Source organism: Lucilia sericata, unplaced genomic scaffold, assembly GCF_015586225.1.
Source record: "Lucilia sericata isolate MDLA Ls3-8-SP2 unplaced genomic scaffold, ASM1558622v1 Contig000990F_arrow, whole genome shotgun sequence".
In the NCBI taxonomy this organism is placed as follows: domain Eukaryota; kingdom Metazoa; phylum Arthropoda; class Insecta; order Diptera; family Calliphoridae; genus Lucilia; species Lucilia sericata.
In genome coordinates, this window is record NW_023994973.1 from 19,621 (window position 1) to 32,701 (window position 13,081).

Consider the following 13,081-nt stretch of genomic DNA (forward strand, 5'->3'; position numbering starts at 1 on the left):
CTAGAACTGAAATAGAACTGAACTAGAACTGAACTAGAACTGAACTAGAACTGAACTAGAACTGAACTAGAACTAGAACTGAACTAGAACTGAACTAGAACTAGAACTGAACTAGAACTGAACTATAACTAGAACTGAACTAGAACTGAACTAGAACTGAACTAGAACTGAACTAGAACTGAACTAGAACTGAACTAGAACTGAACTAGAACTGAACTAGAACTGAACTAGAACTGAACTAGAACTGAACTAGAACTGAACTAGAACTGAACTAGAACTGAACTAGAACTGAACTAGAACTGAACTAGAACTGAACTAGAACTGAACTAGAACTGAACTCGAATTGAACTAGATCTGAGCTAGAGCTGCAAATAAGAGCAAACTTTTCAGATATCCCTCGTAAATGTCTACAAGAACTTCTGTCAAACACAACACGATTTCCAAACAATTTAACATCTGTATTGAAACATATTAAAATGAAACTAAACTTACTAGATTCCATTAAACGACTGACAGTTAAACTGCAGAAATGTTGTTGCCACTAATAATTAAAAATGTTAATTTGTGGTATTTGAACAATTTTATTGTTTTTATTTTATAATTATTTAACTGAATAGTTGCTTTGTCTCGGGCTTGGGTTAATGGAGTAAATGGAGACCCCTCGACACAGCAGCAGCAGCAGCAGTTAGTTAAATGACAAACAATAATATTTAATTGAGCGTAACCACGTTTAATGAAAGGGTTTTTGCATTACAGTTGCGTAGTCTGAAATACTGCAATAACATTTATGTTCAGTCCTGTGTTGAAATAGTAGTTACTGTTTTTTTTTTTTAGTTATTGCAATTTTTAATTTTCAGTCATTGTTTTAGGGCACTGTAAAACATTTGTGCCAATTTGTTTGCCAAAACTCAAGGAAAGAAAGAAAAAAAACTGTTTGCTTAAAAACCTAAAAACCTGTCAAGCGGCTGTTGAAGGAAAAAACATTAAAAATAAAACCAAATATTCCTACACACTCTCTGTGTTTCAGTGAATGAAATGAAATGCCAGTAGTCAGTCAAGCGTTCCAAAAAGCAGTGTTTAGTGTTAAATGTATTACGTGTTTTGTTACCAAAATTACTTATGAAAAACAACAACACCAACTACAATAAACAGGAGTTTAACAACAACAAAAACTGTTTTTTGTTGTTTAAATGTCCCTGCAGCTAAAGTTTAGTTCGTTTTTTTATTTCTTATTTTTTGGTAGAGTGCAGTGGCTGCTCATTACATGCATTTTAAGTTCACAGGCATTTTTTGGGTTAAAACAATACTCTACTGGAGAAGGGTGTCCCTTAAGAAGATATGTTCCCAAAAGTTTATAAACAATAATTTCCTATTTCATGAAATGTTATAATATTTAACTCCTCTAAACAAATTTTGAAGGAATTTTTGATCAAATTTATAAGGCATTGTTATAAAAGGGACACCCTTTCTTCACATTCTTGTCATATTGTTACATACTCATACTAAATACTACTGCTCCAGCAAACAACAACAACTTTTACGTTATTTAATACTTGGCCTAATAAATGTACTAATTGCGGTTAAATGCATGTTGCATGCAATTATTGTCATTAAGGGTGGTAGTGGTAGATGCAATTTCTTCTATACACACACTCATACTACTATTACTCACATCCATTCATTCTCCCAAACAGCATTGTATTCACTAGTATTTTCTTTTATAATTGTAAGAACATATTAATTGCCTTTTATATAAATTGTTCAAAAGTTTTGTTTAGTTTTTACTTATTTTGTCCTATGAAACAGCTGACTAAAATAAATTTTGAAAAAAATTCTAGTTTTAGGGTCAAGAATAGGAAACAAGTACCCAAGTTGCTTCAGCTAGAGACTCGAGTATCAACATGGAATTTGTGATTGATCCATTCCCTACTCTCCCTCTCCAACAACATAATTCCCCAAACTAAGGTACCTTTAGGGAGTGCCATGCCTAATTCTTCCCAAGTTCTTCCAACATTAACTAATTTCCCAACTCATTGAATCGTAAGGCTAGAACTGTACTAAAACTGAAGGATTATTTTCTGAATCCCACTATTTAACCAGGAGAAAAGATTCCAAATAACTAATTCTATTAGTTCTAAAGATCTGTCCATAGATTTCATTCTCAAGGAGATAATATGTCATATTATTATTATTATTATTATTAGCAGTAGTTTTTGATTGAGTTTACAGGCTTTGTGGGAAATATCATCAACCCTTAATACGTAACACTCGCGAGGGCTTAAGAAGTTTAGAGATTTACTGGCGGTAGTTACTTTTGAACATCTTCTCAGAGAGAATTAATTGAGCACAAGCCAAATATGCACTAACATCTAGTTGGAGGAGCAAACTTACATCGTTATTCTCTCTGCATCCTTCCTGACATTCAGTGACCACTTTTGTCCTTGGTATTCTCAAAATATTTAGTAAATAGATATGTGCTCATACTAAGTGGCTGATTGTTAACGGCTGATTGTCTGCGACTGTCTTTTTGCACAAACAAGTCCGATAAAAGTCCCTCTTTCATCTATTAATTTGCTAACCCTGCTGAAGCCTCGACTTGTGCTGCAAAATCGCCAGAATCTGATAGTTGATTACTACTTCTATAAAACCTTCTAAGCCTCCAAAGATCTCATAGAATCCTACTCTGATGAAGTCTCCAATTTATATGTTGGGAAAGTGTCCCCGATATATTCTACCAGACACGCAAGGAGATCATGAGACTAAAGATCGGTTGCCTTCGAAATTATCTCTATCGACTTCCAATTCCGTGCTCTCAAGCTACAAAAATCCATTCAAAAGGGCCTTTACCACTTAGAGTTCTGTACAAAGAAGAAGAAACGAAGCTCGTCCATATTTTGCAAGGAAAACATGTATAGAAAGATAGGGAAGCCTTCGGAAGCATTTCCGTCCTCAAGTCAATTCCGAAATCTAAAGTCTTCAAATAAATGCATAAATCGACTTGATGAGAAAATGTTCGATGAACTCTCAAAACAGAAGATAAGCTTCATACAGTACGCTAGAATTCCTAGAAAATAAATAGTGATCCTTCTTAGAGCTTCAAAGGCACCCTCAAGCTTCAAAAATCCTTTACCAAAGGGCCTTTACCACTAGGTATTCCGCTTAAAGTATTCGATGTAAATAGTGTTCTTCCTCTAACAGATGATGGATGCTCATATCATCTGGGCGATCATAAACTATAACACCAGTAAAGAAACGATATTTTGGTAAATGGTTGACTTAGCTCTAAGTCTGGCATTCTAAAAGACGTCCCAGAGCATCCGGGATATGTACTCAAGTTTAAGAATTTGATCGGCTTTAAAAAGCCACTTTAACAAAGTTTGGGCAGTCGCTAGTACCGATGTGATACATCTAGCGAAAGAACCACCGGGGCCATGATCCATAGCTAAGATCCACGCTAAGCCACAGACCCTTTAGAATTTCAGATGAGTAGTCCACAATTATTCAAACAGTGGAATATAAAAATTGTGTTGTTGTTTTTGTAACAGTACATCCTATAGATGAATCCTAGAGAAAAAACTTTATTTCGATACAATTTCGGCTGACTTGTCAAACATAAAAAAGTAAAGATCACTGATTCCAATAGGCCTAATATAATCACATCTTATTAAGCAGTGACTCTTCCTCGTCACTTCTGAACAAACACAAGCAGGTCTTAGAACCACAGTAGACCGTATTATCCAACTCCTGATAGTACGGAACAAAGGGGACAAAGACTTCAAACTATTTTATCCGCATTTTTGAAGCATGATTTCACGTTTCAAATGGACATTAAAAGACTCCGATTATTAAGAATGATCGGTTAAAGCTTGGCCGTTTCTTAATAAGAAGCTACGTTTCTATTATACAATATTTTCATATCCTTGCAAACTGTTTTGCATATTTATTATAAATATATGCATAAACATCTACTTAATAAGAAGCTCATTCTACAACCTTTAATTTATAACTTAATTCTACTTATTAAAAACTAGTTACTCTCCTCCAAGAGATGAATCATTTAAAGTTTCATTGAAAAAAAAAAAAAAAAAAAAAACATTATATTCCATTTAAAGTGATTATTCAGAGCATGAAAACCCAGCTGTTTCAGTTTGTTTCCAACTTGTCTGTCTGTATTGACAAATTATATGTCAAAAATTACTAAACTGACTTTGTCACGACATTAAAGTAGAAATTAACACAAACATTTCATAAACAATATTGCGAGGAAGAATTGAACATAAAAATTTTATTTACAAGCTTAACTATAGGAAAGCAAATGCAGCTGCTGTTGCAACATTATGTTCGAAATGAGATGCAAAGGTATAAGGATATGTTAAGGGATAAACTGTGTGCTCTAGGGATAAGTCTTTTATTACCATTTATTTCTAAAAATTAACGATTTGTTTTATTAGAATATTTAATAATTATTTAAAAGAATAAAAAAATAAATTATAAAAAGTTCTCGCTGCGGACAGGATTCGAACCTGTGCGGGTAGAACCCAATGGATTTCAAGTCCATCTCCTTAACCACTCGGACACCGCAGCCGATACAAAAATAGCAACGGAAAATATCTAAAAATAGAATCATTCTATGTGTAAATACAGTGGAACCTCAAGACAATGAACTTTAATTTAAGAAAAAATTAAAGACTATTAAAGTATTCAACAAAATTTTACTTAAGATATTCGAACTTGAATGCGAAAAATAATTTTTACTTGGAAAACCCACCAAATTGTCCCTTCAGATTTTCAATTATAATTTAGCATAAATATCCTTAAATTACTTAAAAAAAAACTTCAAGGAAAACTTAAAAACAATCGCTGCGAACAGGATTCGAACCTGTGCGGGTAGAACCCAATGGATTTCAAGTCCATCTCCTTAACCACTCGGACATCGCAGCTTGATGTCAAATTATTATTGAACTAAAATCATATTTTATTATTTTAACATAATTTTTAAAAAAATATCCTTAAATTGTATAAAAGGATTGCCAAAGCAAATTTGAAAAAAAAAAATAATTCGCTGCGGACAGGATTCGAACCTGTGCGGGTAGAACCCAATGGATTTCAAGTCCATCTCCTTAACCACTCGGACACCGCAGCTTATATAACTTGGGCTAAAAATTTTCACACACACATTTTCAAGTTCATAGCCTACAGTAAAACATGGCTAAGATGAACTTAATCATTCAACTATTATTAAATAAATATATATATTTTAAAGGGAATTAGCAATGAAAGTATTAATTGATAAATTGATGTAGATTTTTCGCTAAAATAAAGTGTTGCTATTATTCGTCATAATCGAGTTTCACTGTAAAAATTAAATATTTAAAGAAAATTGTAATATAAAAAATAAAAAAAATTATAATAAAAAAAGTTACTCGCTGCGGACAGGATTCGAACCTGTGCGGGTAGAACCCAATGGATTTCAAGTCCATCTCCTTAACCACTCGGACACCGCAGCTGATAAAATTGGCAAGAAAAATTACAAGTTTTAAATATATGACAATACAGTAAAGCTGCTCTAAGACGAATTCAAACAAGATTTACGTAGGAAGCTTATGCTAAGCCAATGAATATATTTATGAATAAATAATTAAAAAATGTTACTGAAAATAAAATAATAATATTGCTACGGATATCTATATCGAGGTCTTACTATACTCAAGCACATATGGGCGTGGCAATACTCCCATTTTGTATTATACTAAAAATATTTATATTGAATAAGTTAAATATATAAAAAAATATCTCGCTGCGGACAGGATTCGAACCTGTGCGGGTAGAACCCAATGGATTTCAAGTCCATCTCCTTAACCACTCGGACACCGCAGCCGTTACCTTCGACGATAATTATAAACGGTTAAAAGTTGCTATTGTCAGTAAAATTAAAAAAAAGTATTTCGTTAACAAAATAATTCATCGCTGCGGACAGGATTCGAACCTGTGCGGGTAGAACCCAATGGATTTCAAGTCCATCTCCTTAACCACTCGGACACCGCAGCTACAAATTTCGGTTGGTTTAAAGTTTCATTTAAAGTTAGAAGCGCTATAATAACGAACGGGTTAATGGATAACTTCCGGAATTATAAATTTTATGACCTTTTTATGGATATGATATTTATTAATTAGAATATGACTCATGAAACTTTTCTAAAATGTTTATATAAAGCTAAGTCTGTGTTATTTTACCGGTTTTTAAATTTTATTGTTAAAATAAAAATCTCTGTCTCTATGATCTCTGTATTAATATCAAATTTCTAATATGATTTCTGAGATTTCTTGTTCAGGACACTCTGAAGATCCCTAAGTCCATAGTAACATTCCGGCGAATTGCGGTTTTAATAGAATTTATCGATTTACTGAAATGAACATTGTCTTATTAGTGTTTATAAGTAAATTTTGACCATTAAATCATATTCTGAAGAGGACTCTGTATGGGGGATAGGGTCAAATGAGGCCCGATCATTACGAGCAGTATCATTAAGACTTATATAATACTAACTTTTGCCGATTTTTGAAGTGATACAAGAACATTTAACATATTTATGTATAGGGCCTATATGAAATAATGGATTTTAACCATTTTCAATAGGCTTCGTCCTTGGGTCAAAAATTTCATCCAATTATCTTGAAAATTGCAACCCGTAGAGTGCGCTCAAGGTTTAAATGAACACACTGACGGACGGACATAGCTAAATCGACTCAGAAACATTCTGAGCCGATTGGTATACTTCAAGGTGGATGTGGGACCAATATTTTTGGCTGTTACAAACAACAGAACAAACGCATAATACCTTCCCCACTATAGTGGTGTAGGGTATATACATACATAAAGTTTTATTTGTTAATGCTACTAATATGTACAAACTTTTAGCTCAATCTTTATCTATTTAAGATTGAAGATGTTCTAACATAACATTATTTAACCAAATTTAGGTCCAATTCAAAAACTCATCTGTCTCAAGAACATAAGGTTCTTTAAGATCATTTAAATTCTGTTAATTCCGGATAATGGAGAGATTTTCCTATTTATTGTGACACTTCTGCTAATATCAAAAAGTTTCTTGTTCAACTTTTAAATTTAGATAAATTAATAATAAAATAATTTTTTCAAAAAAAAAAAAAAAATTAAAAAAATTATGCGTCGGCCGGGAATCGAACCCGGATCAACTGCTTGGAAGGCAACTATGCTGACCATTACACCACCGACGCACTTAATTTCAACGCGCACCGAAAACCATTTTATTATTTTGGTGGTTTCTTCTCTTCTTAGAAGACTTAAAATACAAAAATCTAAAAATAGAATTTATTCAACCAAACAGAGCAAACTTTGAAATTCTGGGTCAATACGAACGACACAGCCAAACAACCAAACATACAAACGGCACAGTTCAATTTTAAAAATCAATCAAAAAAACTCAGCAACAACAAAAAAGCAAACAATAGCGTCATCATCTAGAACAACAACTAAAACAATGGTGTGTATGTTGTGTTTTTAATGAAAGGGGTTGCTGATAAAGAACTAATGATTAAAGGTTTTTTAAAAACGAATAACAATTATGTTTTTATTATAATTTTGAGCTAAAGAAAGGTGAATAAATTTTCAACACACAACACATGTGTGGTGAAATATATTTTTTTCAATTAATTTTATTATTTTCGATTATTTTATTATCGAAAATTTTTGTGTGAAACATTTTTGAGGTGAATACATTTTTTGTGGTGAAATATTTGATTCGGGTGAATAACTTTTGTTACTGAAAAGAATGTACAGGTGGGATATTTCCGTAATGATTATTTTTTGAAAAATTTTATTACTTTTTTTGAGAAAATTCATATACGACTTCAAAAATATAATAAAAAGAAGTTTGTTTTAAGTAAACAATTCCAAAAAAAAAATTTTACGAAGAGATTTACGTTCCTATAAAATATGGGCCTATTCTTCTAAAATTTTACAAAGAGATTAATGTTCATATAAAACGTGTTGGTGCCGAATTTCACCGATATTGATGCTTCTTTTAACCAGTTATGAGCAATAAAGTAATTTTCTGAAAGGGGCCTTATATGGGGGCTAGACGAAATCGTGGACCGATATTGCCCATTTTCAATACCAAACAAACTGCATCAACTATATCTATAATTTCAGCTCGCTAGCTACTTCCGTTTGGACTCTATCGTGTTTTCAACAGACAGACGGTCACACAGACGGACGGACATGAATCTTAGAATCTAATAAGGACCCAGAATATATATACTTTTATGGGTCTTAGATGGATATTTCAATGTGTTACAAACGGAATGACAAAAACATCTTTTTTGATGGTGGGTATAAAAATATACATTCAAAATTTTGATTTTACACTCAACAAAAATTATTAACAGTTAATTGAACACGTACGCAATTGCTACCGAATTTACGCGCAAAGTAATCAAAAAAATTTCCGTTTTTTTTTCTTTAATTTAAAACCAATATAACAAATATTTATTGTATTTGCTCCCCCCCATACAAAAGCAAAAGAAGAACCCAAAATACCAGTAATATTTATTTGTAAGCATATAATTTAGCCGATACAAAAGTTCATTTGCATTAAATAAAGTCAAAAGAGGCGCAAAAGAGAAATAAACCAAAATCTAGATTTGTAAATAATAAATCTGCTGCCAACCTTTGGTGTGGGTACAATCTTTAACATCAGCAGCATCATCATCACAGTGCTACCACAATAATATCGGACGTCTGTCTACTTTTATCAAAGGGCAAATGTAGTAAACACGTGCGCTTTTGGTAATACTTTTCGTGCGGTTTAATAGAGAAAATAAGAAAAATATTATAGTAAGTATATGAAATGTGTAGGGGAAATTGCCGTATAGAAGAAAAAAAATTAAGTATATTTATAAGAAACATGACAAACTTAAAAGATTTATAACAATTTTGTTAGAGGAGCGTGCACAGTGGTTAAGAAAAGTTATGATAATATGTAAATCTATTCAGATCTGTAAATAATAGATTAAGGGCCCTTCAGACGATCACATTTTACGTACGATAAGTCTAATGAAAAAGTAAAATGAAATTCCATCCGTATGATAAAAAAAGGGAATAAAAGTTGTATGATATTGTTGTGTTTACACGATTGGTATAGAACAATAACAAAGTAAGATGGAAACAGCTGTTTCACTTTTTTTGTATGTGTTTACATAAAAATACATCCCTGATCTAATGCGACTTGCTTGTTTGTTTTGAATCATTTCAAAAGATGGAGAGAGCCATACGACTGTCAAATTATTCATACGTATTTTCTCTCAATGTATGATGATTTCATTACATATTGCGTTTAGACGATCCCATCCGTTCTCTTCTACACAAAATTTTGACATATCATATTACATGTGTGGTCTTGTGAGTGGCCAATTATTACCCAGGAAAAACTTACATTAAAAAGTAACCAGTTAAAAAGCTAATAAAACCTCTATTCACTACTTCTTCATTAGCATTTTAAGTCATTATTTTAAAACGGTGATGTCATTGGAGGCAAGTACTTCCACGCTCGCTTACAAATAGGTAGTTAAAGAAGTACTTGCAATTTCTGTTACAAAGAAGTTGACAAAGCCGAAAATAAAGTACTTCTATATCAGATTATAAGAAAGTCATTACTAGAGTACATTTAAGTAATGCAGACGGTAAGTAGTAGTCATTGAAAAGTAAGTGGTTATGTAAGTACAACCCATTACCGAGTTTTTTGCTGGGTATTTATCACTTTTATGTTTTGGCATTTGAGCTTGCATACTGATTACATGATCTTACTACTTCTATAAGTGGAAACAGCAGACCATCTAATCTACGTGTGTTCTTAGTAGACCATGGATCAAACGTTTATAATAAGAAAGGGTTATGTACTTATTACAAAAAACCAAAACGATTACAGTGGTGATGCCCACTGAATTCAGGTATCTATTGATGAAATGATATAAAAAGTGAAAAAAGTGAATAAGAGTTTCCTCTTCTTTGTTGTATATTTTAGTAACCCAATTAGTCTCCAGTTCCGTTAGCAATGCCCATATTTTAAGCAGTGTTATATGTCACAACTTCTGCAGAATTGGGAAATTTTATCTCCTGGTGTGTCCAAAAGAAGACTTATCACCGATCTTGACAATAATGGCAGATGATCGTCACATTTTGTTCACATGATCTTTTCCATTTCCTGTACTATATAATCTTTGCATATATAAAAACAAGAATGCGGTATACTAACATAACATTCGTTCTCCACTTCTGTTAGAGTTCAATTTCGGAATGATGCGCCAATTCATTTAAAGATCTCCGAGAGTCAATGGCTAATCTTGACATAATCATGTTTGTTTCACAGAAAAAGTGAAGAAGAGTGTGAGAACTTTTGAAAAATTGGGAGATTTTATCTCCTACTGTGTCCAAAAGGGGAGTATATAAATAAGGAAAATTGATCGTAATATTTAGGTCACATAATCTTCTCCATTCAAAGGAGCATATAATCTTTGCATATACATATACAAGAAGGCGGTATTCTAACATAACATTCGTTCTCTACTTATGCTACGAGTTCCATTTAGGAATGTTCTGCCAATTCGTTTCGAGATCACCCAGAATCAATGATCTAACATAACATTATCATGTCTCTTCTTAACGTTTCCCACTGTAAATGCAAAGAAAATAAATGCAATTTACCTAGAAGAAATAAGACTGTTGGTAGAAAACAAGATACGAGTTCTTAGACTTCGTAGCTCCTTTTTTTATTTCATTTTAATATGGCTCTTAAACTGATTGATTTAAATTGTGATTGCATTCCTTTTATAACGTTTTTTTTGCGATTTGCATTCAAGCCCTCTCGCAGTTTCGCGTATTCATCGTTGATAATTGTAAAATGCATTGCAATTTATTCGGTAAAAATGAAACGCATTCGTAACAGTGAAAAAAAGAAAACCTCAATTGATTTTCTGGTTAAGCATATGACCAAAAAAAATTGGCATCCCATACATTTATTGGGCGCCAGTTTTGTTATTATAACAATTTAACATCCATTCAATATTTAATGATCGGTAAGATGTATTGAATGGAATTGTTGGCAAAACAAATTTCATTTTAGAGCGGAATTTATGGGTTTTTTTGTGGTTAGAGTTGGTTGCATTTATGTTTGTGATGGAGTCAAGATGTGTAAGTGTAATAAACTTGATTGAATTCTAAAGTGAGAGAGAGAGCAGCATTAGTGGTATGGAAATTATATATAATGAAAAATAAAAACAATATGTACAGTAGTCAATTGCCGCCAACAATTTGTAAAGTTAAACGTTTTGATTGTATATCATAAAGGTAAGAAAAAAAAAGGTGGCCAGGTTGGTAAAACCAAATATAATTCAAAAATTTGAACAGATGTTATAAAGAAATTATAGATAAATCAAATAAGAACCATATAGGTCTAAATAATATAGCAAATACCGAGTTAATCGAGTAGCTAGAACGAAAGCTTTATTAACAAAAAGTAAAGCATAACTTAAGGCATGCAAATAACTGTAGTTCATTTCAAAATCATACTAAACTGGTCACCTTTGTCTAAAAATTAATAAACATTATCTTTAAAAAAAAAACTCTGCCAACAATTGTAGGTAGAATGTTGTAAATTATTAACTAACAAAGCTCAAGGTAAAGAAAGCTAAAAACAATATTTAAATTATACAAAAAAGTCATTCTCAACTATTTGTGCATTTTAGAAAAAATTTAAATAATCACATATATTTAAATGAAAACCTACAATTTGTTGATAATTGTAGACAATGTAATAAACAAAAAAAGATAAATGATTACCGTTTTTTATCTAAAAAAATTTTAAATAGCAACTATAGAAACAAATGTGTTTTTGTTAAATTTACATTAAGGGCAATCATACGTATAAAAACCCTTTAATTATTTTATTAAATTAAGTACTTTTACGCGTGCCTTTTAATTTGTTTCACAATAATTAGCAGTATGTTAAAAAATTGCTCTTTAAACAGGACACTTTTGGTATATGAAATATTACGTTAAAATTGCATCGTTCAAGTATCGATCAATACAAATGTTTCATACGATCAAAAAGAGAGACAAATAATGTTCGTTTAAACACTTGACAGGATCTCATGTGTGTGCTCATCATTATGTTGATTATTTTAATAATAGCTAAAAGGGTAATTGACTTAAGGACAAGAGAATGTGCTATAAATGTAAAGGAATGTAATCATAAGCTGGGCTTATTTCAAGAACTGTGATCTTGATTTGAGTACAAATTTTCTTAATACTATACTAGTTTATAGTAGTCTATTGTCTAGTCTATAGTATTCTCTATAGTCTAGCCTAAAGTTTAGTCTATAGTCTAGTCTAGTCTAGTCTATAGCCTAGTCTATAGTCTAGTCTACAGTCTAGTCTATAGTCTAGTCTATAGTCTAGTCTATAGTCTAGTCATAGTCATCTATAGTCTAGTCTATAGTCTAGTCTATAGTCTAGTCTATAGTCTAGTCTATAGTCTAGTCTATAGTCTAGTCTATAGTCTAGTCTATAGTCTAGTCTATAGTCTAGTCTATAGTCTAGTCTATAGTCTAGTCTATAGTCTAGTCTATAGTCTAGTCTATAGTCTAGTCTATAGTCTAGTCTATAGTCTAGTCTATAGTCTAGTCTATAGTCTAGTCTATAGTCTAGTCTATAGTCTAGTCTATAGTCTAGTCTATAGTCTAGTCTATAGTCTAGTCTATAGTCTAGTCTATAGTCTAGTCTATAGTCTAGTCTATAGTCTAGTCTATAGTCTAGTCTATAGTCTAGTCTATAGTCTAGTCTATAGTCTAGTCTTTAGTCTAGTCTATAGTCTAGTCTATAGTCTAGTCTATAGTCTAATAGTCTAGTCTATAGTCTAGTCTATAGTCTAGTCTATAGTCTAGTCTATAGTCTAGTCTATAGTCTAGTCTATAGTCTAGTCTATAGTCTAGTCTATAGTCTAGTCTATAGTCTAGTCTATAGTCTAGTCTATAGTCTAGTCTATAG

At 31.9% G+C, this 13,081-nt stretch overlaps 7 non-coding genes across 7 annotated transcripts; all 7 read right to left on the reverse strand.

Moving 5' to 3' along the window:
• Positions 1-4,502: 4,502 nt before the first annotated feature.
• Trnas-uga lies at positions 4,503-4,584 on the reverse strand. The gene has a single exon. It is a non-coding gene; the product is annotated as a tRNA-Ser (tRNA).
• Positions 4,585-4,858: 274 nt separating this feature from the next.
• Trnas-uga lies at positions 4,859-4,940 on the reverse strand. The gene has a single exon. It is a non-coding gene; the product is annotated as a tRNA-Ser (tRNA).
• A 120-nt stretch (positions 4,941-5,060) lies between these two features.
• Trnas-uga lies at positions 5,061-5,142 on the reverse strand. Its single transcript has one exon. It is a non-coding gene; the product is annotated as a tRNA-Ser (tRNA).
• A 282-nt stretch (positions 5,143-5,424) lies between these two features.
• On the reverse strand, positions 5,425-5,506 carry Trnas-uga. The gene has a single exon. It is a non-coding gene; the product is annotated as a tRNA-Ser (tRNA).
• A 289-nt stretch (positions 5,507-5,795) lies between these two features.
• On the reverse strand, positions 5,796-5,877 carry Trnas-uga. Its single transcript has one exon. It is a non-coding gene; the product is annotated as a tRNA-Ser (tRNA).
• Positions 5,878-5,965: 88 nt separating this feature from the next.
• On the reverse strand, positions 5,966-6,047 carry Trnas-uga. The gene has a single exon. It is a non-coding gene; the product is annotated as a tRNA-Ser (tRNA).
• A 1,138-nt stretch (positions 6,048-7,185) lies between these two features.
• Trnag-ucc lies at positions 7,186-7,257 on the reverse strand. Its single transcript has one exon. It is a non-coding gene; the product is annotated as a tRNA-Gly (tRNA).
• Between the last annotated feature and the right edge of the window lie 5,824 nt (positions 7,258-13,081).